Source organism: Sorex fumeus, unplaced genomic scaffold (assembly GCF_029834395.1).
Source record: "Sorex fumeus unplaced genomic scaffold, SorFum_2.1 ptg000021l, whole genome shotgun sequence".
Lineage (NCBI taxonomy): Eukaryota > Metazoa > Chordata > Mammalia > Eulipotyphla > Soricidae > Sorex > Sorex fumeus.
Window position 1 is genome coordinate 17,229,895 of NW_026606078.1, and position 22,764 is coordinate 17,252,658.

The 22,764-nt window shown below is 39.1% G+C and overlaps 1 pseudogene; it reads right to left on the reverse strand.

Moving 5' to 3' along the window:
- Positions 1-14,422: 14,422 nt before the first annotated feature.
- LOC130023012 (uncharacterized) lies at positions 14,423-14,519 on the reverse strand (annotated as a pseudogene).
- Positions 14,520-22,764: the final 8,245 nt, after the last annotated feature.

The following is a 22,764-nucleotide window of genomic DNA, read 5'->3' on the forward strand; positions in this document are numbered from 1 at the left end:
TTGGGCCTGCGTTGCAGGAGGTACCGGACTAAGACATGCGCACTAGGTCACCACTTCCAAAGCAGTAGGTACCGGTTCTCCTTCAGCCGGGAAGGTCTTGGTGGAAAGAGATGGCCCTAGGAGACTCAATGGTGTGATGGATGAATGGAAAGGAAACCGGGACGGGTAGAGAACTGGACAGCTGGTGATCATCATGGGATAGTTGGCGGATGTTTTTAAAATATGTTAAAATATTATTTGTAAATAAGATTCAAAACAAAAACACGAAAATAAGATTGGTTCCAAAGAACAGGTTACATATAAGACCGAGAGAGCTGAAAGGGCTGGCATTCATTCTGGAGCTTTCAATCATACCATTTACTAAATATGTTACTTTCACATCACTTAGCTGTGGAGAGGAATAGTGAGAAACAGAATGCCACCAGAAAAGCAAACTGGATGACCACCTTCAAAAAAAGCCAGGTGGAAGGTGTCACATGGATCCCAAGTGCAAATATATGTTAACAGGAACATATTTTTAACTAACTCTGTTTGGTACCAGTAAATACTTTGTTGAAAATGGGGGGAAATGAACGCAGTTTCTCACTGACCTGAGACGAACCAGTTAATAGATATTCCCAGGAAAGGATTGTTGACTGGCTGAGAACAGAAAAACGTGAATAGTGTTTTGGTACCTTTAATGTGTGGCTAGAGGAAAATTGTCCCAGTCAACTCTCAAAACTAACAAGCTTCAACTCCCTTGAAAGTAAGTTGTATTCACTGAGGAAAAAATGCTGGGAGAAAAGTCTGAAATGATGAGAAAAGAGACAATAAGTGTAAAAGGAAGGGCTTGAAATTTGGCGAAAACAAAGCTTGAATCAACAAGATCTAGTGGGGAACATGATCTACTCGGAATGGGATCTGTGGAGGAAAAGAGCAATATCAGGGATGTGAACAAGGAAAACCAAGTTAATGAAGACTTAGCTAGCTGACTACTCCATGGGCAACATGGTTCCAAGAATACCAGAACTTACCAAGGAATTTACTTTAATTTTCTTTTTTTATATGGTCAATTACAACATGTATTTTTGCCTTCTTAAAACACAATTTGGAGAGTTCATTTCTTTCTCAATATTCTGTTCATTTGTGTAAGCCTCTTAAACAACTGTTGGATAACAGAATTATTTGATCAGACTTATTTTTTACTGTAATGTTTAGTTGAGATTACTGAAAACTAGGTGTAAAGTGAAGTTTGTCTTGATTGGTACAAGTAGAGAAGGGAGGACTAGGGATGGAATTAGAGATTATAGGCTACCACATTTAGTTCCTAATAAAACAAGTAAAGCACAGTGTCCCAAATAGACTATTGAAAAAGATATTCATCTCTATTTAACCTGTAAATTCAGCATTTTCTATATTAAATTAAAAATGAAAGAATGTTCCTATATTTGGTCTTTTAAAGACATTCCAGGTTGGTTAAGGAAACAAACACTGCCTATGAAATCATAACAACGTAACTATAAAAACCTGATTACTACTTAAATTTCCAAGAAAGTCAGTGCTAAGAATTATTTGTCTGGATTTCCTTAGTGTGCATGATCACTTAATCACTTAACATCTCATTAGTCGTCGATTTGCTCCAGCAGGCGCCAGTAACGTCTCCATTTTTCCCTGTCACGTGCTAGTGTAGCGCAATGGCATCTGTTCGGTCCGGGAACATGAAGGGCCTCAAATCGATCATTTATGATCTTGACGAAGAAGTCTGACCATCTGGTAGGTGGGTGGCCACGCGGTCTTTTGACATTCCGTGGAGTCCAGTCAGTAACAGCTCTAATCCAGCGGTCGTCTTTAAATCTCATTCCGTGACCAGCCCATCTGATTTTCGACACCTTGGCAAATGAGACAGCGTCCCTGATTCATGATCGTCGGCGGATGTCATAACTCCGGATTCTTTCTCTCATTTGAGTGAAACGTAATATTCCAAGCATAGCTCTTTCTATTCTTCTTTGGGAGACCTGAATAGAGATCTCATCCTGTTTGCGGAATGCCCAGGTTTCTGAGGAATATTTTAATGCAGGAAGAACAGTGGAATCAAAGAGATGTGCCCAAAGCCAGAGGTTCATCATCCTCTTAGCTATTTCTTCGACGTTCTTGAAGGCATTCCAAGCTGCTCTCTTCCTCCTGCGCAGCTCATGTGCCAGGTCATTTGTCATGTTGACCTCTCGACCTAGGTACACATAGCTGTTGAATTCGGAGATGGTTGTTCCATTGAAAGTGAATGGGGCGTCAGGAACGAGGCTGTTTCTCATAAACATTGTCTTCGTAAGATTCAGCTGTAGTCCTACCTTTCCATACACACGGTCAAAGTCGGCCAGCATTTGTGCCGCTTGGCTGATGTTTGGTGTTATTAAAACAATGTCATCAGCAAAGCGGAGGTGGTGTAGTTGCTGACCATCTATCTTCACTCCCACTCCTTCCCATTCCAGTCGTCGCATGATGTTACGAGGGTGGCACTGAAGATTTTTGGTGAAATGGTATCACCCTGCCGCACCCCTCTCTTGACGTCAAAGATCACTTCTTTGTAGAATGGTGAGATCCTGGTAGTGAATCCGCAATACAGCTCACGGAGGATCCTGATGTATTGGGCTTGAATGCCCTGATTGGCTAGGGCTTCAATGACCGCTTCCGTCTCAACAGTATCAAAGGCCTTCTTTAAATCAATGAATGTTAAACAGAGTGGCATCTTGAACTCCCGAGAAACCTCAATGAGTTTGGTTATCGTGTGGATATGGTCGATGGTGCTGAATCCTTTGCGGAACCCGGCTTGCTCGCACGGTTGTCCTTCATCTATTGTTCTGCCAATCCTATTTAGGATGACTCGAGTGAACAACTTGTAGATGACAGACAATAGGCAGATCCAGCGATAGTTGCCAATGTCATGGATGTCTCCCTTCTTGAACAGTAGTACGGTCCTGCGGGTTTTCCATTGGGACGGAACCTTGCATTCAGGCAGGTAGCGAGTGAAGAGCCGAGGCAGTGTACTGATGAGTACTGACTGCAGGTTCTTCAGGTGCTCAGGTCTGACCTTGTCTGGGCTGGGTGCTGTTTGTTCCTTTACCAACGAAATGGCGCGTGGGATTTCGGAAGGGAGACCTTTGGGAACGACATGCCCATCCTGTGGAATTTGGTATGTCAGCCAGTGGACATGGCTGTCGAAGAGATTTGAGTAGACGTCATGGATAATCTTCTCCATTGCCGTTCTGGAGGATGTGATGGATCCATCAGGACGTCGGAGGGCAGTCATCTTGGTCTTGTAGTTGGCGAAGGACAGGTGGGTGTTACGAATACTTTTCCCGGCTTCTGCCGCATCTACCAGTACTTCTGCTCTTCTTTCTTTGAGGTCTTCCTTTATCGCATCTCTGCACTGCTTTGCAAGCTTGGACGTTAGCTTGCGGTTGCCTGAGGCATGCCCAAAAACACGCTGGCGAATTAGCTCAAGAGTTTTCGAAGATAGGCGATTTTTTGTGGCTATCTCTCTCTTGCCGTTCCTCGCACATTCATGGATGTGCTGAATCAGTGTATCGTATTCCTCGTCAATGTTGTCAACAAAGGCATCTTCCCATGTTGCCGCAATAGTATCAAAGAGTTCACACTTTGTGGTCATTCTGGCAGTTCTCTTTTTGAACTTTGCAGCCCTTTCTCCCTGCTCTGTGAAGTAGAATTTTGCATGAAGGTGATGGTGGTCCGATCCCGTTCGAATATTGGGACAACAGTGACATCTGTCAGGAAAAACCGCTGATTGAATATGATGTGGTGTATTTCGTTGTGGAATCTTCCACCGAGAGATTCCCATGTCCATCGTTTAGATTCTGCCTTCTGGAACTGTGTTACCATGAATGGTTTTGGTCGACATGATGAACTCAGATAGTCTATCACCCTGTTCATTCCATTCTAGGCCATGGGTCCCAATGTGAAGTTCTTCAGCAGATCTTCTCGGTCCTATCTTGGCATTAAAATCACCCACAATGATCTTGTAGAAGGTGTGATCTTCTTTATAGAACTTCTCTAGATCCATGTAGAACTTCTCGATTTCTATTTCATCATAATGAGATGTTGGTGCATAGACAACGAAGGCAGGCAGTGAGCCACATCTATTCAAATGTAAACTTCCGATTTGGGTTGTTATTCATTCGAATGAATCAATGCTCTTGGCCAAGTTTGTGTTGACAAGGACACTGACGCCTCCAGCACCTTTTTTATAGCAAGTTCCCAGGAACAATTCTTCTCCAGTGTCGAAAACGGCATGGTGAGATTCTTGCATTCTTGTCTTGGTCAGACCAATGATGTCGTACTTGATCATTTGCGCTTGTACCATCAGGTCCTTGTTGGATGCATCTGATGCTAGCGTACATGCATTGAAAGTACATTTTTGTACATTTTGCAGATGATCATTTTTGTCTTACTTCGTTGTGGCAGCCTAGGTTGGCCTTGAGATTTTGTCGGCGTCTCTTTTCTCATCCTTCTCAGTGCTGCCATGTCGGTGGAGCCTTCGGGATTAGGTGAATGTACATGATACAGGGTTAGTGTACATGATAGTCATATGAATACACCTGTGTGAAAATATTGCTGGTATCTAGAGAATAGATATATAGAAATTAGATCACATAGCTGAGTGTGATCTCAAATTTTCTACACACTCCCATGACCCACACACCCAAAGACTTATACTAATCCTTATAGATCCATGACTTTTCCTCCTCCCCTCTCCCAAAGTCTTTTAAAATTTCTTTTCAAGTACTAATGTAATGCGCTTTAGAAAATATTGAGTTAAGCTTAATTGTTGTCATTTAGCTTTTAGATAGAGAACCAAGAAAATCTTATTAAAAGTGTATTTTTGTATTCTTTGAAAATGGTAATAAAAACATTATCCTTGAGTCCCGCAATAGACATTATATAAAGAATGTTGTGAGGAATTCCCTGTACAAATCAGTACTTTAAGAAATAAATAACTTCTCTGAATGAGGATGAACTGGGACATTTCAAAGTATCAATCAGTGAATCAAAGATGAATCATACCATCCTATAGATAAAAATGATCTTGATGTAATCTAGTCAACACCATTACATTTTTTTCTTATACCAGCTGAGAGCACTTTTAATTTTTTAGTTTTTATTTATTTTTATTAATGAAACACCATGAGGTGCAGTTGTAGACTTACATACCTTTGTACTTGGTTTTCAGTTATACAAGAATCAAGTACCAATCTCTCCACCAGTGAACATTCTCCACCACCAAGGAACCCAATGACCCTCCCACCCCCCATCTCCCCAACTTCGCCCCAACTCAGGGTATTCCCTTTTGCTTTTTCTTTGTTTTAGGGTGTTGTGGTTTGCAATGGAGGTCAATACCATTACATTTTCAAAGAAGAACATAGGCCCCTATATGTTCAAGACACTACTACTGTCCTGCGGTTCTTTCCAGCATGTACCCTGCTCCAAGCCGGCCCTTTGGAAATATGCTGGGAAGGACAAGTGGGTGTTCCTTTCCTCACACTGACCTGGAAGACTTTTGCTGATTCTCAGCCACATCAACTATTTCATTTGTTTCCTGATATCACCTCCTGTCCTTTATTTTTTTAAAAAAAATATTTGATTTGTTTCGGGAATATAAAGAAAAAAATTAAATGGACAAATAATACAAAAGCAAAATCAAACCTTTACACTCTGACATCAAAATCGTCCTAATAGGAGGGGAAGTAAATGACTGAAATGCGTAGGGGTGTGTTGTTAGTTGGTTGTGGACAGTAGCTGGATATTTGACAGTGCATGGAGTATGAATACACAGTTCCAGAGATGAGGAACTCTGTACTTGAAGCAAATACAGTTTGTAAACTAGTCATCAGAATTATATGTCCATATGAAATTTATCTACATATGCTTTGTGCCTTCCTTGCATGTATGTGTTATGCATTCCTTTATCATGGCCTCAGAAATGCATCTGAGGGCACTCGGAAAATTAGTTGAGCCCCAAGTATGGGGAGAGAAGTAGTAAATAATTGGAGGAGAAAGAAATATGAGTTGGAGCTTAAGAGCCGTGTAAGAGGAATATATAGATATGTATGTGTGTGTAAATACACATATATATGTATAAATATATATATGGGCTGGAGCCATAGCACAGTGGGTAAGACGTTTGCCTTGCACGCGACCAACCTGGGTTCGATTGCTCTCCTCCTCTCAGAGAGCCCGGCAAGCTACTGAGAGTAACCCTCCCTCATGGAAAAGCCTGGCAAGCTACCTGTGATGTATTCAACATGCCACGAACAGTAACAACCAGTCTCACCATAGGGACGTTTCTGGTGCCTGCTCGAGCAAATCAGTGAACAATGAGAGGACAGTGCTACAGTGCTATGGTTAATTCAAACTTTGTTTATGCAAAATATGAAAGAATCAAATAAATATTCTATAAATCTGATTATACCTATTAAATTAATATAACTTTAAATAGTGTTTAGAAATAAAGTTGAAGAATTTACGGCTATAGAAAGATATTGACAATATATCAAGAAACACATGGATTTTTGAGGAGCAAGAACACGTACCTGTTGTCCTTTCTTAAGGTTTTTTTTGGCTTTTATAGAATATGTTTTCCCTGAGTTTTTGTTAATCGCTTCCGTTTTTCAGAAAGCATCATAATAAATTTTATTTTTTAAAAAAGTAAATAAAGTTGCGTTTGTGAATGGATTATGTATGTTTGGAACCTGGGAAGTATTTTCCTATGTAAGTTACATTAAACATGATATTTATAACAGAAATACAATCTGCATTACTATTCACAATAGCCAGAAGAAACTATGGTATACCTACACAATTGAATACTACGCAGTTGGCAGGAAACTGACATCATGAAGTTTGCTTATAAATGGATGTACAGGGAAGAATATCATGCTCAATGAAGTCAGTCAGAAGGAAAGGGGTATACTGATTGGACTACCCCATTTTTTAGATATAAAAAAAACAGAATATGAGACTAATACCCAAGGATAGCAGAAACACAGGCCAGGAGAATTGGTCAATGGTTGGACGCTTGCCACAAGTGCTGAAGGCGAGCATTTGGAATAAAGAAGGGACCGCTATGACAATGATAGTTGGAAGTGATTACTCTCGGTGAGAACTGAGTCCTGAAAGTAGGTAAAGGAATAAACGTGAGAACTTCTCCCTCTCTGTATTACAATCCATAATGCCCAAAGTATGTGTGTGAGAGAGAGAGAGAAAGAGAGAGAGAGAGACAGAGAGAGAGGTGCCTGCCATAGTGTAGAGAAAGCAGGCTGTCAGGTGGGGTTTGGGGTTGGGAGAGGGAGTGGTGGGAGAGAATCTGGGGACATTAGCAATGGAACTGTATACTAGTGGAGGTTAGGTGTTAAAATATCCTATGATTGAAACTGAATCATGAAAAGGTTTGTAATATGTGTCTCCTGCAGATTCAATACAAAAATATCATATTTAGTTTCTACCACCATGACTAACCTATGAATTTGCTGAAATTTATTTTTATCACCTTGGCTGGGCTCATTACATGGATGTCTATGTGGTAAAACTTTTTCCATTTTATGCGGACTGAAGAGACAAAAATAATAGGGTTCGGACTTCTGGTGGAAGGAGAGAAGAGCACAAAACACCCTGTTGACCACACCTCAGCAGGGTCACCTAACTTGCATAATGACAGACCTCCTTCACTGATTTCTTCTTTTGTAATGTGGAAAAATGAAAAGACTTTGCAGGCTGACAGGGGGTTGTCCCCTCCAGTAAACACTATTTTCTTTTAGATCAGAATTGATTAAAGATTATTTGAAAAATTTGGAGCTTAATGATTTGTTCTCACATATTTCCCCTACATAGTGTCAGTGGGCATTGATCCAGGAAGGCCAGCATGAAAAAGTTGAGGTGTATGTCTTAACCACCAATGCCAACACTACTGTAAGTATGGAACCCAAAGTACAATAGTAAAACTTCAAAATGTGTTTGTCAATGAAATCGGTGGGAATGCAGGGAGAAATGGGTAATCTGTTGGTGGAAAGATGCAGACACTGGTGGTGTGATTAGAATTGGAATATTGTATGACAAAGCTCCATTATAAATGACTTTGAAAATCAAAATTGCCTAAATTTAAAATAAAAGAGAAGTCAACTTATGTCTATATTTCAAGAAAGCTTGTCTTAGCAAATTTTGGCAGGGAGACCATAGTTGGTAGAAAGAGGGAGAAAGAAAGGGAGATTTGACAGTTGGGAAGAGAAGCCTGGATATCATGGAAGAGATGAAAGCTGATCTTAGAAGATTTGGAGCCCTCAGAATTTAGTGAGTTAAATGGTGAGAACATTGCAGTTTAGATACTTAAATAGTGAGATTGGTTTCAGTCATCAGCACTGTATATATAGAAAGAGTTCAAAGACCTCACAGATATTCAGGCTATAATAACTAACAAGGGAAGCGTTTTTTTTTTCCTGAAGCACTATGTAAGGATAATATATTGCCAGGAAAATGATAAAATGTTGGTTCTCTTTTTCACAGATTAATACATTAGAGATGAAAACTTTTATACAAAGGAATCTATCATCTTGTCCTGTTGCTCTGTTTTCTTGTCATCATTCCATTCTCCCCCATGACCCTACCTAATCAGGGCTCTCCACATTTCTCAGCAGTATCACCACATAGCCTAAGAGCATGTGTTAACTGCCGGTAGCTCACAGCTCTCATGTTTGCACCCCATCCAAGCCAGAGCCATCCTTCTGAAACCATGGATATTTGCTGAAGGCCCCTTCTTCCTTGAAGTGGCAGTCATGGTTTACCTATTCTTAATCATTGTGTTTACAAATTTAGATGAATGTCACTATACTAGTGACAGGGATTTTCCAAACTATGGTAAGCATAAACATTTTTCTTTCCCCCATGAATTTTGGGCTAGTTATTTTATATCCACTGCTAATAATTTGTGATAATGAGGAAACAGAACTGAAGTAAAAACAGGGACATTTGTCAATTTGGTGCCATGACTAATCAGTCTTACTATAAGTATATATTTCTAGAAAAAAAAAGCAGAAGAAAAGGAATTGGTTTCTAGCAAAGAATGCCAAACCTCTGCCAAGAAATCCTTTGAAAATAAAAATTCTGACTATGTACTGAACATGATTGACAATCAATGCCTCTTTTGCAGACCACAACACCCGAAAGGAGAGAGAGAACAAAATGGAATGCCCTGCCACAGAGGCAGGGTGGGATGGGGAGTATTGGTGTGGGAGGGATACTGGAATCCATGGTGGTGAAAAATGGGCATTGGCGGAGGAATGGGCATTTGATCATTGTATAATCGAAACCCAAGGACAAAAATTTGTAAATGTACAGCTGTACATCATGGTGTTTCACTAAAAATATTTAAATAAAAATAATGTAAAGTTTTTTTCTGTCTGCAAGAGATCAGCAGATTGGAAGATGAGTGAAGGCAAAAGATTAAATTGGTTTACTTTTATTTTTCCTTGAGTATATTAATTTGATTTTGGAGTCAATTTATATGACAGTTCATCAAGACACAGAAATTTTTAGCGCTTCTCTTGTTTAAAAGTATAGTGATACACCATATCTCTATCTCACATTATTTTTATTTCTGATAGTTTGACACAAAAGATACGTCAAAATCATAGATAAATGTAAATTATTTAAATACTTTTTTGATTATGTAAAATTACCTTATAGAATTACATTATAGAATTTCATAAATTTTAGGATTATGCAGAATCAACGTGCATGTATCATATTACACTCACTACTGAAAGGCCTACTCTGTCATTCACCATTGTTCAGTTTTTCCACTTTGATTATATTTTTCGATCTGGTAACTATATAGTCTCATAGTTTTAAAGTTTGTTTTTATTGCTTTGAAAAGATCAAAATTATGCAATTTTCAACATTGAATGAAACTAGAGGATATCATGCATGTAAAGTTAGCCTTAAGGAAATGAACAGATACAGAGAGATTTTTCTCATATGTGGGATGTAAAGACACACAGCAAGGTAGAAACAAAGGTTCAAGAGCAATGTAAGGGGAGAACTGATCCACACAATTGAGTCAGGGGATTGAGAGTGAGGGATTCTGGGGGATTGGGGGAGAGGGAGGGTTTATTCTTTGAGAGAATGAGGAGTGTCATTTTGGAATTATGTGTATGAGAAACCATTGTTAATTGAATTATATATCATAGAATATAAATAATGTTTTAGACGTTTGTCTGTCTCATTTTATTCTTTTAATTTGTTTTCTCCATATGCCACATATGCATGAACTTGCAGGATGCCTATCTTTCTCTGCCTGGTTTATGTCACTAAACATAATTTCCTCATGTTATCCATTTTATATACAAATAATAAGAAGATTTCACTTCATACAACTGAGTAGTATTCCATTGCTTTACTACCTTTCATTTTCAAAATTTGTGGTTTAAAAGATACAAATATTGGTTTTAACAATGCTCTGGTGTTTTAAATTTTTTAGTTCAGTGAAGCTAAATAGATTTTACTGAAAAACACTCAGAAACTTGTGAAACAGGTGTAGGGTGGAATGGAATATTTGTTCAAGCGAGAACAGTCATTTAACAAAGCAAGCAAAGAGAGACATAGAGAAAGGAAGCACGGTATTTCTTCTTATGAGAACAAAAGCTTGAGGACCAAGCCCACTCTGGTAGTTTAGGAATAATCACTTGGAGTGGTATGAACTTAACTTGTGCACTTTAGGGGCGAACCTGAGTGAAACTATTAGAAGTACTTTTAGGAGCATGATAAACTGGAGTCTGCACTTGGAGTGAGGTGGGTAGAGAGTTCTTTGGGGAGATCCGTACTATGGAGAACAGTAATATTATAACATTAATGATAGTGTCTTACCGTGGGATTCCAAAAAATCTGTAACAGTGGCGTCAGAAATGATAACATTCTTAGGTATTTGGATTTCCAGTGGAAACAATGGGAAAGCTGAGTTTATGCTCTGGATGCCTCCACCTGAAACAAGGTCAACAAATCATGAATGAAAAATTACAAGTTACATGGATCAAGGATTCTGATCCCAGTGGAAGGCTAGCTTTCGGGTGGACAATTTCTACTGATGGCCTGATGTAGATTCTGATCCTGGGATACGTAACAGAAAGGAGGTAGTGACAGGTATCCTCAGAAGTGAAGCCTCTGAGACAGAATTCATTCATGCCAACTTATGAGTTATCAATGTTTGCTCATGGCTGCTAACATTATAACATGCCATTCAATGATTCTGTGGTTTCAATTTACTGTGTCAATGTATAGATGAAGTTTCTAAATGGAAGGTTAAAATCTGAGGCCCTCAAGATGATGAATTATGGGGAGGGGGGAGCTGGAGCGATAGTACCGCAGGTAGGGCATTTGCCTTGCACACGGCATACCCAGGTTAGATTCCAAGCATCCTGTATGGTCCCCCCAAGCACCCTGAGGAGTAATTCCTGAGTTCAGAGACAGGAGTAACCACTGTGCATCGCCATGTGTGACCCAAAAACGCAAGAAAATGATGATCTGGGATTGATCCTTAGCATTGCAAACAGCATTATTTTTTAATTTTTAATTTTTTTCTTTCTTTCTTTCTTGCTTGCTTGCTTTTTTGTTTCCCTTAGCTTTTATGTCATTAAGGGATCTTCCCACATTTTTCTCCATATATCTTAAGAATTCAGGTATGATAGTGAGGTCTTTAATACATTTGATATGACTTTGTGCCTGGCACTATAAAGAGGTCTGAGTTCATTTTTTTTGCATGTTGCTGTCCAGTTTTCCCAGCACCAGTTGCTGAAGAGACTTCCTAGCTCAACTTCATATTTCCTGAGCATTTATGAAAGATTAGGTAATAATAATCTGAGGGCCAGGTTCAAGATATTTGACTATATTCCATTGATCTGAGGCCTGTCTTTATCTGAATATCATGGTATTTGGATGACTACAACTTTGTAGTAGGGATTGAAGTTGGGGAAGGTGTTCCCTTCTTCTTTTTACCAAAGATTGCTTTAGCTCTACATGGGAGTTTATTGTTGTTTATGAGTTTCAAGAGTGTTTAATCTATTTATTAGAAAAATGTTATGGGTATCCTTATAGAAAGTGCATTAAATCTTTATAGAGCTTTGGGGTGTATTGCCATTTTGACAGTGTTAAACCTCTCAATCCATGAGCATGGGATGTGATTCCATTTCCTCATATACTCTCTTATTTCGTGAAGTAGTGTTTTGTAGGTATTTTTTTTTGGTATAGTTCCTTAACCTTTTTAGTTGATTCCAATATACTTGATTTTCTGAGGTATTATTGTGAATGGGATTGTTTTTCTTTATCTATTTTTTCTCTTTCATTATTAATATATGGGAAAGCTATGGAGTACCAGATATTGATTTTGTAATATGATACTTTACTAAACAAATCTATTGTTCCCAGGAGCTTTTTTGGAGATTCTTTGGGATTTTCTAAGTATAGTATCATGTTATCTCCAAATAGTAAAAGCTTGAGTTCTTCCTTTTTTATATGGATGCCCTTGATATCTTTTCTTTTTACCGAAATCCTATGGCAAGTACTTCAAGTAATATGTTGAATAGGTGTGGTGAGAGTGGGTAACTTGTTTTGTGCCTAATTGTATTCTGGGATTCTAGCTCATTGATTTCTGCTCCAAGCATTTAGTTTTCTCCCCGTTGAGAATAATGCTTGCTGTGGGTTTGTGGTAGTTTGCTTTGACCAGATTGAAGAAAGTACTTTCAACTCCCATTTTGTTGAGAGTTTTTCATCATGAATGGGTGCTGGATCTCATCAAATGCTTTATCTGCATCTATCGATATGATGATATGACTTTTATCTTTATTTTATTGAGATGGTGTATTCTGCTTATTGACTGGAGAACGTTAAGCCATCCTTGCATCCGCAAGATAAACCTACTTGGTCATAGTGTGTGATCTTTTGTTGAGTTTCTGGATTCTCTTTGCTGGTATTTTCTTGAGAATCTGTGTATCTGTATTCATCAAGGAAATAGGTCTGAAATTTTCATTTTTTGTGGTGTCTCTGTCTGTTTTGAGTATTAGGGTGATCTTTGCCTCATAGAAACTATTTGGGAGCATTTCTGTTTCTTCAATTTCCTGGAAAATCTTGAAAAATGTTGTCAGCAGTTCCTCTTTAAAGGATTGAAATATTTCACTATTGAATCCATCTGGGCCAGGGATTCTGTTTGGGGGTATATTTTGACCATCATTTCAATTTCCATGGTAGTGATAGGTTCAAGTATTCCAAATCTTCTTGGTTCAGCTTTGGGAGGTAATTGGAATCCATTAATTTATCAATTTATTCAAGATTCTCTCATTTCCTGCTGCAAAGATTGTCAAAATAATCTCTGATGATCCTATGGATTTCTGTACTTTCTATTAGGATACCCCCCCTTTGCATTTCTGTTTCTATTTATTAGAATTCTTTCTGTTTCTTTGAGAGGCTTCTAGAGGTTTATTGATCTTGTTTATTTTCTCAAAGAACCAGTTTTTATTCTTATTGATCTTCTGAATTGTATTTTGGGATTCTAGCTCATTGATTAAGTTTTATTATTTCCTTCCTCCAGCCTAGTTTGGACTACTTTTGTTGGTTATTTTTCAAAATCTTGAGCTCTAATTTATTCATGTAGGCCCTTTCTTTCTTCCTGATGAATTCTGGCAGAGTTATAATCTTTCCTCTTAACACTTCTTTTGCTGTGTCCCACAAGTTCTGGTAGCTTATGTCCTCATTCTCATTTGTTTATGGAAAATTTTTATTTCCTCTTTGATTTCTTCCCTAAGCCAACAGTTGTTCATTACTTCCCTTAAAGAAAATATTTCCTTGCTGAGCTTCAGTCTGTTTGATCTATCGAGAAGTGACAAAGAAGTGTTGAAATCTACTACTAGTATTGTGTTGCTATCAATGTATTTCTATAAGTCTATTAGAAGTTGTTTTAAAGTATTTTGCTGGTCTGTCATTAGGATCATATACATTGAGGAGGGTGAGTTCTTTCTGATGTACATATCGCATGATCATTAAGAAATGACCTTCACTGTCTCTGATAACCTTTAGCCTGAAGTCCATGTGGTTTGATACTAGTATGGCCACTCCAGCTTTGCGGGGGTGATATTTTCTTGAACACTTGTTTCCCAGCCTTTTACTTTTAGCCCATGGGTGCTCTGATTGTTCAGACATGTTTCTTGCAGGCAGCAGAATGTTGGGTTCAGTTTTCAAATTCATCTTCCTATTCTGTGCATCTGAATTGGCACATTTAGTCCATTGACATTGAGAGAGATTGTTGTTTTGGGGATTTGTGCTCTCTTTATGTAGAATTTTTAAATTTGTGGGGATTGTCTTAGCTTAAAGTATACCTGTTAATTCTTCTTGCAACAAAAATATGGAATGCTTTACAAGTTTGCATGTCATCTCTGTGCAAGGACCATGCTCATCATTGTATCATTTCAATTTTTGTATATGTGTTATCAAACCTAGTAGGAGTTAATTTTTCCATATTTTTCTCTTCTTATTACTTTGAGTGTTGTCCTTCCTCACTCCTATGGCAGACAATGATTCCTAATCAAGGAATGTATTTCAAAGCAGCATGAATAAATAGATTTAGAACTTTAATGTCCCAAGGAATGTATTTCAAAGCAGCATGAATAAATAGATTTAGAACTTTAATGTCCCAGAAATAAAAATATGGTTTTTATTATATTATCGTTTACCATACTCTAGGCATCAGTTTTACAAAATAATTCTTTTGGTAGATGGTATATGAGTTTGTTTAATGTTGTTCCCTGAATCCTTCATTAAGAACATTAAAATAGAGCCTTTTGCTGTTCTCACCTCAGTCCTGTGTACATCTCCAGGAAAAGGTGGATGGTTTTGTCTGCACTTTCACCACCTTGAATGTATGTAGGATTTTTCTCCTGAAGGATGAGGTGAGGATCATATTGATGATTTCATTCCAACTTATTACAAGTTCAACTTGAATGGAAGGTGAGACTCATGAGGCTCCTATAAAGGACAGAACAAAGGGTCTCAGTGAAGTTTAATGGCCAACTCACATTAACAACATAGATGACTCAAAGTAACCTGTGTGCATCTTTGTGTGTAGTGGGTTTCATATCTACTGATAGTGATTCTCAGTCATGACACATGGGCAAAACAGACCTGTAATTAAAAATCTAGTTCTCTGAGCAGAGTGGGGTCTCTGAGGTGATTGAACAAATGTGTAGTAAATTATTACTAAGCACATAAGTATTTTGAATGATGTGTACTTTTCGATCTAAAATTAATTTCAAATATGTCTAAAACGACAGTGTCCTGACCTCGCACCTGGCTTTCCTCACCGAGGGCCCTTGGAGGTGCCGGGGTGAGTTTCCCTCACCGCCCTGATTAGAGCCCCGGCAGCTGAAGACCTCTGCAACCAGCCATAGGTACGCTTAAAGACCACCCTTCCCAAGCTTGACGGAGCCTCATGCATGAAGGAACTCGAAGAGGAACCCAAATGTGCGGGACCGGGGCATGAGATCTCCATGGCTGCTCAGATCAAGACTGTGCCCCCTCCTTCCAGATCCCCCATCTTCTAATAATTAAGTGCTACAACCACGAACTGCCCCTGGATCCATGTAATGCCATCAATGGCCAACATCCAGAGACTGGATCTTATTTAGAAGACAGCAACTCTGATTGTCCAGTTCTCACTCTCAGAGAACCTGGTAGGCTTCTGCGAGTATCTTGCCCGAATAGCAGAGTCTTTGTTTCTGGTCACTGTTTCTTTTGAGGTACAGAAGCTGCTTAATTTAAGATAGTCCCCTTTGTTTATCTCTGTTTCCAGTTGCTTGGCAAGTGGCGTGTTATATTTGAAGATACCTTTAGCTTCAATGTCGTGGAGGGATTTGCCGACCTTGTCATCAATGAACCTGAGGGATTCTGGTCTGATGTTGAGGCCTTTGACCCATTTTTATCTGACTTTTGTGCATGGTGTTAGGTAGAGGTCTGAGCCGTTTTTTTTTTTTTTTTTGCATGTAGCTGTCCATTTTTGTCTGCACCGTTTGTTAAGGAGGACTCCCTTGATCCACTTCACATTTCAGCTCCCTTATCAAAGATTAGATGATTATATATTTGAGGGTGTGTGTTAGTATATTCAATCTTTTTCCATTGGTCTGCAGCTCTGCCTTTGTTCCAGTACCATGCTGTTCTCATTATTATCGTTTGTAGTAGAGTTTGAGGTTGGGGAAGGTGATGCCTCCATTGTCTTTTCCCCAAGAATTGCTTTAGCTATTCGTGTGCGTTTGTTGTTCCATGTGAATTTCAGGAGTGCTTGATCAATTTCTTTGAAGAATGTCATGGGTATCTTTATAGGGATCAAGTTGAATTTTTACAATGCTTCTTGGAGAATTGCCATTTTGACAATGTTAATTCTCCCATTCCATAAGCAGTATATATGTTTCCGTTTCCTCGTGTCTTTTTTAATTTCCTGATGTATAGGTCCTTTACCTCTTTAGTTAAACTGATTCCAGGGTTCTTGATTTTCTGAGGCACGATTGTGAATGGGATTGCTTTTTCATGTCACTTTCTTCTCTCTCATTACTTGCATATAAAAAAGCCATAGACTTTTGGGTATTGAGTTTATAGCCTACAATTTTACTAAAAATGTCTATTGTCTCTGGGAGTTTTTCGTAGAGATTTTAGTATTCTCTGAATATAGTATGATATCTTCTGTGAATAGTGAGAGATTATTTCTAACATTCATACAAGAAAAACCCTTAATATCTTTTTCTTATCTATTTTCTCTTCCAAGTACTTCCAGTACTACATTGAACAGAAGTGCCAAAATGAATTTTTACTTAGCACTTTCTGTCTGTAAATTTCTATGCTAAGAACGGTGGAATAAACAGTGATATCTTAGTAATTTACAAGTAAATTATGAAGACAGATAATTTAAAAGAATTTCTTTGTATAAATTTCCAAAATGTGTAGCTTTTATTAAATATATTAAGAATAAATCGTAGGTCTTGATTATACCAGGAAGATTATTTTCCTGTTAGAAGTTACCCTTCTAAAATGCAAGAAAGAGACACATTTTGAAAATGTTGATTATTCGTTCATTAATTCAATGAATATTTGTTAGTCTGGTGGTGCAGTGCCTGCAGGAAGTCAACCTGTACCCTCAGGTGAATACATCAACAGTCTGATGGTGTCTTCATGCTTCCTGATAACCTCAAATCGCCACTGTGCCTCTGGCTGGCTCCCAACAACTCAGGACTACGTTTCCCGAGAAATTAAACTCCCAAAAGATATGTGGGAGCCATGTTCACAAACCACCCCAGGCTCAGCTATACAAGCTAATGCATTGGTCTTGTTTCAGAGACCCATAGACAAATCTGGAACATATCAACAGCCACAGTTAACCTTGGACCTGTAAAAGTCTGAACACACTAGGGTAAATCGGAGGGAGGCAGGTTAGTTTGGTGCCCACCCAACCAGAACCCAGTGCAGCCACTTGCTCCCACAATCCAAAATCGCCACCATGCTCTCCTCTGGTTTCCATCGTCTCAGGATGCTTCTCACTGAAATAAAACAGCTGAAAATTCGGATATGCGGGTTTTGTGACTGAAATCTCCAGGCTTTCTCTGGGCAGGATGGGCATCCCACCCCCACTGCCCTGTACTTATAGAAGCCTCAGCAGTCATTTCCATACCTCAAAGCTACTCCAGGCTTACCTTCCTGATAAAAATGCTAAATTCCTTGAACAAACATGATGACCTCTTAGTACCTGTAAGAGACCCTTAATGCACAAAATAAACAGGAGACAGAGAGAAAAAATTAAAGAGCCTGCCATAGAGACACACTGGGGGTGGGGGTAGGGTATTGGGGGATGATTTTAGGGAACCAGGAATATTGGTTTTTGGAAATGTACACTAGAGGAGGGACGGATGTTGGATCGATGTATGACTGGAAGCAAATTATGAATAGATTTGCAATGGTCTATCTCACAGATATTGGATAAAACATTAAAAATATATATCCTTCATTTGTACCTCAGAATACTGATGGAAATTTAAAACAGAGCATATCTATTTTTGTGTTCTCTGTAGGAAAAAAAATGTTACTCACCTGTGTGCCAATAGCTTGTAGAATGCTAAACGCAAAGATATATCGATGACTGTCTTTGGCATGAATACTGTAATTGCAGCTATGTTATGTTTTAGAATCAGTTCATGGACAAGACGTCAAAAGGAACAGTGGCAAAGTGCATCAATGTTGAATGGATAATGTTTCAGGAGCTTGCAAGGGAGATGGGAAGATTTGGCATGAGTAAAGGGAAGAAACAGAAGAGTGAAGTACTAATAAGTATTATGAGAAAAATGCAAGGGAGGACATTTCCTGGCAAGTATCACACTCTGTTGAGCTTTTGGTGAGGATAAGTATTAGAAAGTATCTTTCCCAGTTAGTGGTAAAAAGGAAAATTTGATGGGTGTATTTAAAATTTACTTTAACGATTAGAATTACCAAGAGATACAAAGTTACAAAGTTGCTCATAATTGAGTTTCAGTCATCTAATGTTCTGGAACCTTTCCAGTATATTGGGGCATTTTTGAAGGAATATCCCTGGTGCAAAGACTAGGGCATCTGAATCTTAACACATTTCACCAAATATATGATCTGTACTCACATGATTTACACTGTCTCCCCTGCTCTTTGATTTATGTTTTCATGCAATATTTCCTTGTGAACCTCACCTCAAGTGAGGCTCCCTATTTTAGACAAGTACAAGTTTCTGGGGCACTACATATTTTTTGGTTGCTGGGAGAGTCTGTAAAGCAATGCTCAGGAGGTGTGGGGGCCCCACAGACAATTCTCAGAAAACGTGGCCATGGTGTTTGGGGTCCTCTGAGGCTATACAGCCTTTGATACTCTGGCAATCAGGTGGTGCTGGGAGTCAAATTGAGTGCATGTGAGACAAGTTCCATAAGCACTACACTATCTCCTGCGGCCCTGGGTATTAGATTTATGTCAGCATTCTGAGGTCCTCCCTTTTGTCAGAAAGCAGAGACTTGTGCAGGAGAAAGTGGAAGAGACTTTAGGGTTTAGCTAGATTGTCTGAGTAGCTGGTGATACCATTAAGATTGGTACATAAAGTAAAAGTAAAACAAGAGCCCCGTGCCTTTTCCCACTGAACTCAACACTCTCCACAGGGGTACACCTGCGGGGAACACCTGCAGCAGCTCCTTTGGACTATTCATCACCTTATCAGCCCCTCCCCTCCAGGTGGGTAGAGGGAGCACAAGCCAGGTTCACCACTCCTCCACTCCTCACCCCCAGCTCCCCGCCTTTTCCTGCAGAACTGGACACCCTCCAGCAGGTGACACCTGAGGCAGCTCCATGGGATTTTCCATTGCTCCTCCTACATTCCAGGATCCTGGGTGGGAGTGACCCTGGGATGGGCCAGGGGCGTGGCCACCATATAGGGAGCTTGTCCTCCCAGAAGTGGGCGTGGCCTTGTCCTGGGTGACCAGCCACAGTTATATATCCCAATCTGGGCACTCAGGACTTTCATCTCTCACTTTGTCGCCTAATACCGACTAAAAATTTCTGACCACCTCTACTAGAATACAACAACATCCCACTCGCCTACTCCATTTATAACAAAAGACCTGTATGAAATGTGCTGTACAAGCTCAAAACTAAAATGTACCTCCTCCAAAGCGCAAATCTCCACCACAAGGAGAATATGAAGAAAAGAATCCCGAATCCTCAACCGAGGTTTTCCACAATTGCACACTCTTTGATAAAGAATTCCAGGATAAAATGGAGAGGTTATTCAAGGACCTACTCAAAGAATCAATGGAAGAGATATCCAAAGACTAAAAGAAGAAATGAAAAAACAATAGAAAAGAGAGCCAAGAAAATACAGGAATAAAAGAGAACAGAATTTTAAAAAGCTACATAAAGAATATTCACAAATAAAGGATTCAGTGGATGAAATTAAAAAGTTAGTAAGTGCCCTTAAAAATAGGATAAGTGCAGCTGAAGAGAGGATCAGCGAGCTTGAAGATGAGCGACAGAAATCCCACTGGGAAGAACAAGCAATAGGAAAAGACCTCAAAATGGCTCTAAGGAGAATCAGAGACCTAGAGGATGACGCCAAGAGGAACAACATTGCAATCATTGGGGTACCAGAAGGACAGGGAAACAACCCCAATGAAAAAGCTAGAGTAAAAGAAACCATTGCTGAATAGTTCCCAGAGTTAAGGAAAGCAGACATCCAGATCCAAGGAGCCAGAAGGGTACCAGCTAAAGGAGACCCCAGAAAAAACACTCCAAGCATATCATAGTCAGAACGATGGATGCTGTGGACCGAGACACAATATTACAAGCAGCAAGGTCAAAGAAGGAAATTACATACAAAGGAGCACCCCTTAGATTCACAGCAGACCTATCAGTGGAAACCCTCAAAACCGAAGGCAATGGTTGTATATAGTGAAAAAATTCAAAGAAATGAACGCCTCACCGAGAATACTCTATCCAGCTAAACTCTCACTCAAATTCGATGGAACGATACACCACTTTTTAGATAAACACAAACTCAGGAACTTCATACACTCAAAACCAAATCTAAAAGAAGAACTAAAGGGGCTCCTGTAAGAAAAAAAGGAAAACACGTGTAAACACAATCAACTCCTACAGGAAGATGGCACAAAACCCCATGACAATACTCTCCCTTAAAGTCAATGTCTAAATGCACCTACCAAGAGACACAGAGTGGCAAAATGGATCCAGAAACTGAAACCAGCATTCTGCTGTCTACAAGAAACTCATCTGAACAATCAGAGCAAACACAGACTCAAAGTGAAAGGATGGAAAACAATCCTGCAAGCAAACAGCTCCCTCACAAAATCTGGGATGGCCACACTAGTATCCGACAACATTAATTTCAGGCTGAAAAAGATTAGAAGGGACAGCGAAGGCCACTTTCTCTTCATCAAGGTATACATTCCACAGGAAGAAATCACACTCTTAAATGTATACGTACCTAATGAAGGAACAGCTAGATACTTAAAACAACTGCTAACAGATTTTAAAGAGGACAGTGCTAGCAACACAATAGTAGATGAAGACTTCAACATAGCCTTATCACCTCTGGATAGATCAACAAGAACAAAACTCAGCAAGGAAACATTGGCTTTGAATGAAGAAATAGAAGAGAAAGGACTTATAGACCTATACAGGGCTTTACACGCCCCAAAGAAAGAATACACATTCTTCTCCAGTGCTCCTGGAACATTTTCCAAAATAGACTATGTGCTAGGCCACAAAACATACCTCAATAGAATCAGGAAGATAGAAAGAGTATCATCAATCTTTTCAGACCATGATGCACTGAGGATAGATGTGAATCACACACAGACACGGACAACCAAATCGAACACCTGGAAAATAACCAAGTCACTGCTGAACAATGTGTGGGTCAAGAAGGACGTCAAGGAAGAAATCAAAAGATACCTGGAAACAAATGAGAACGAAGACACGAACTACCAGAGCTTATGGGATGCAGCTAAAGCTCTATTAAGGGGAAAATTCATAGCTCTGCAAGCATATCTATGGACGGAAGAAAAGATGCACATAAGCAACTTATTTCACAGATCAAGATCTTAGAAAAGGATCAAGAAAAGGAGCCTAAATCGGGCAGAAGGACAGAGATCATAAAACTTAGAGCAGAAATCAACGACATAGAAACCTAAGAAACAATCCGAAAGATCAATGAAACCAAGAGCTGGTTCTTTGAGAAAATAAACAAGATAGATAAACCAATAGCAACACTCACAAAGAAACAGAGAGAGAGAAAACTAATAAAACGAATCAGAAATAAAAATGGAGATATCAAAATGGAAACCAAAGAAATTCAAAAGATCATCAGAGACTACATTGAAAGTCTGTATGCCAAGAAAAAAGAGAAGTTAGAAGAAATGGATAACTTCCTGGATTACTATAATCTCCCAAAGATGCGTCAAGAAGATATAGAATACCTTAATAGACCTAGTCACATCAAGGAAATTGAAACTGTAATCAAAATTCTTCCCAAAAACAAAATCCCAGGTCCAGATGGATTCACTACCGAATTTTTCCAAACATTTAAAGAGGATCTACTGCCCGTCCTTCTCAAACTTTTCCAGGAAATTGAAAAAAACAGAAACTCTTCCAAACAGTTTCTATGAATCCCATATCTCTCTAATACCAAATGGAAACAAAGATACCATGAGAGAAGAAAACTACAGGCCGATATCACTGATGAACACGGATGAGAAGATTCTGAACAAAATACTAGCAAAGAGAACTCAACAGCTCATCAAAAATATCATACACCATGACCAAGTGGGATTCATCCCGGGGATGCAAGGATGGTTTAACATTCGGAAATCAATCAACATAATCCATCATATCAACAAAAGATAAAAATCATATGATCATATCAATAGATGTAGAGAAAGCAATTGAGAAGATCCAGCATCCGTTTATGATGAAAACCCTCGCCAAATTGGAAATAGAGGGGACTTACCCCAATATAGTTAAAGCCAGCTAGCACAAGCATACAGCAAGCATCATCCTCAATGGGGAAAATATGAGAGCGTTCACCCTAAGATCAGGAACGAGATAAGGATTCCGACTCTCTCAACTGCTGTTGAACATAGTACTGGAAATACTAGCAATAGCAATTAGGCAAGC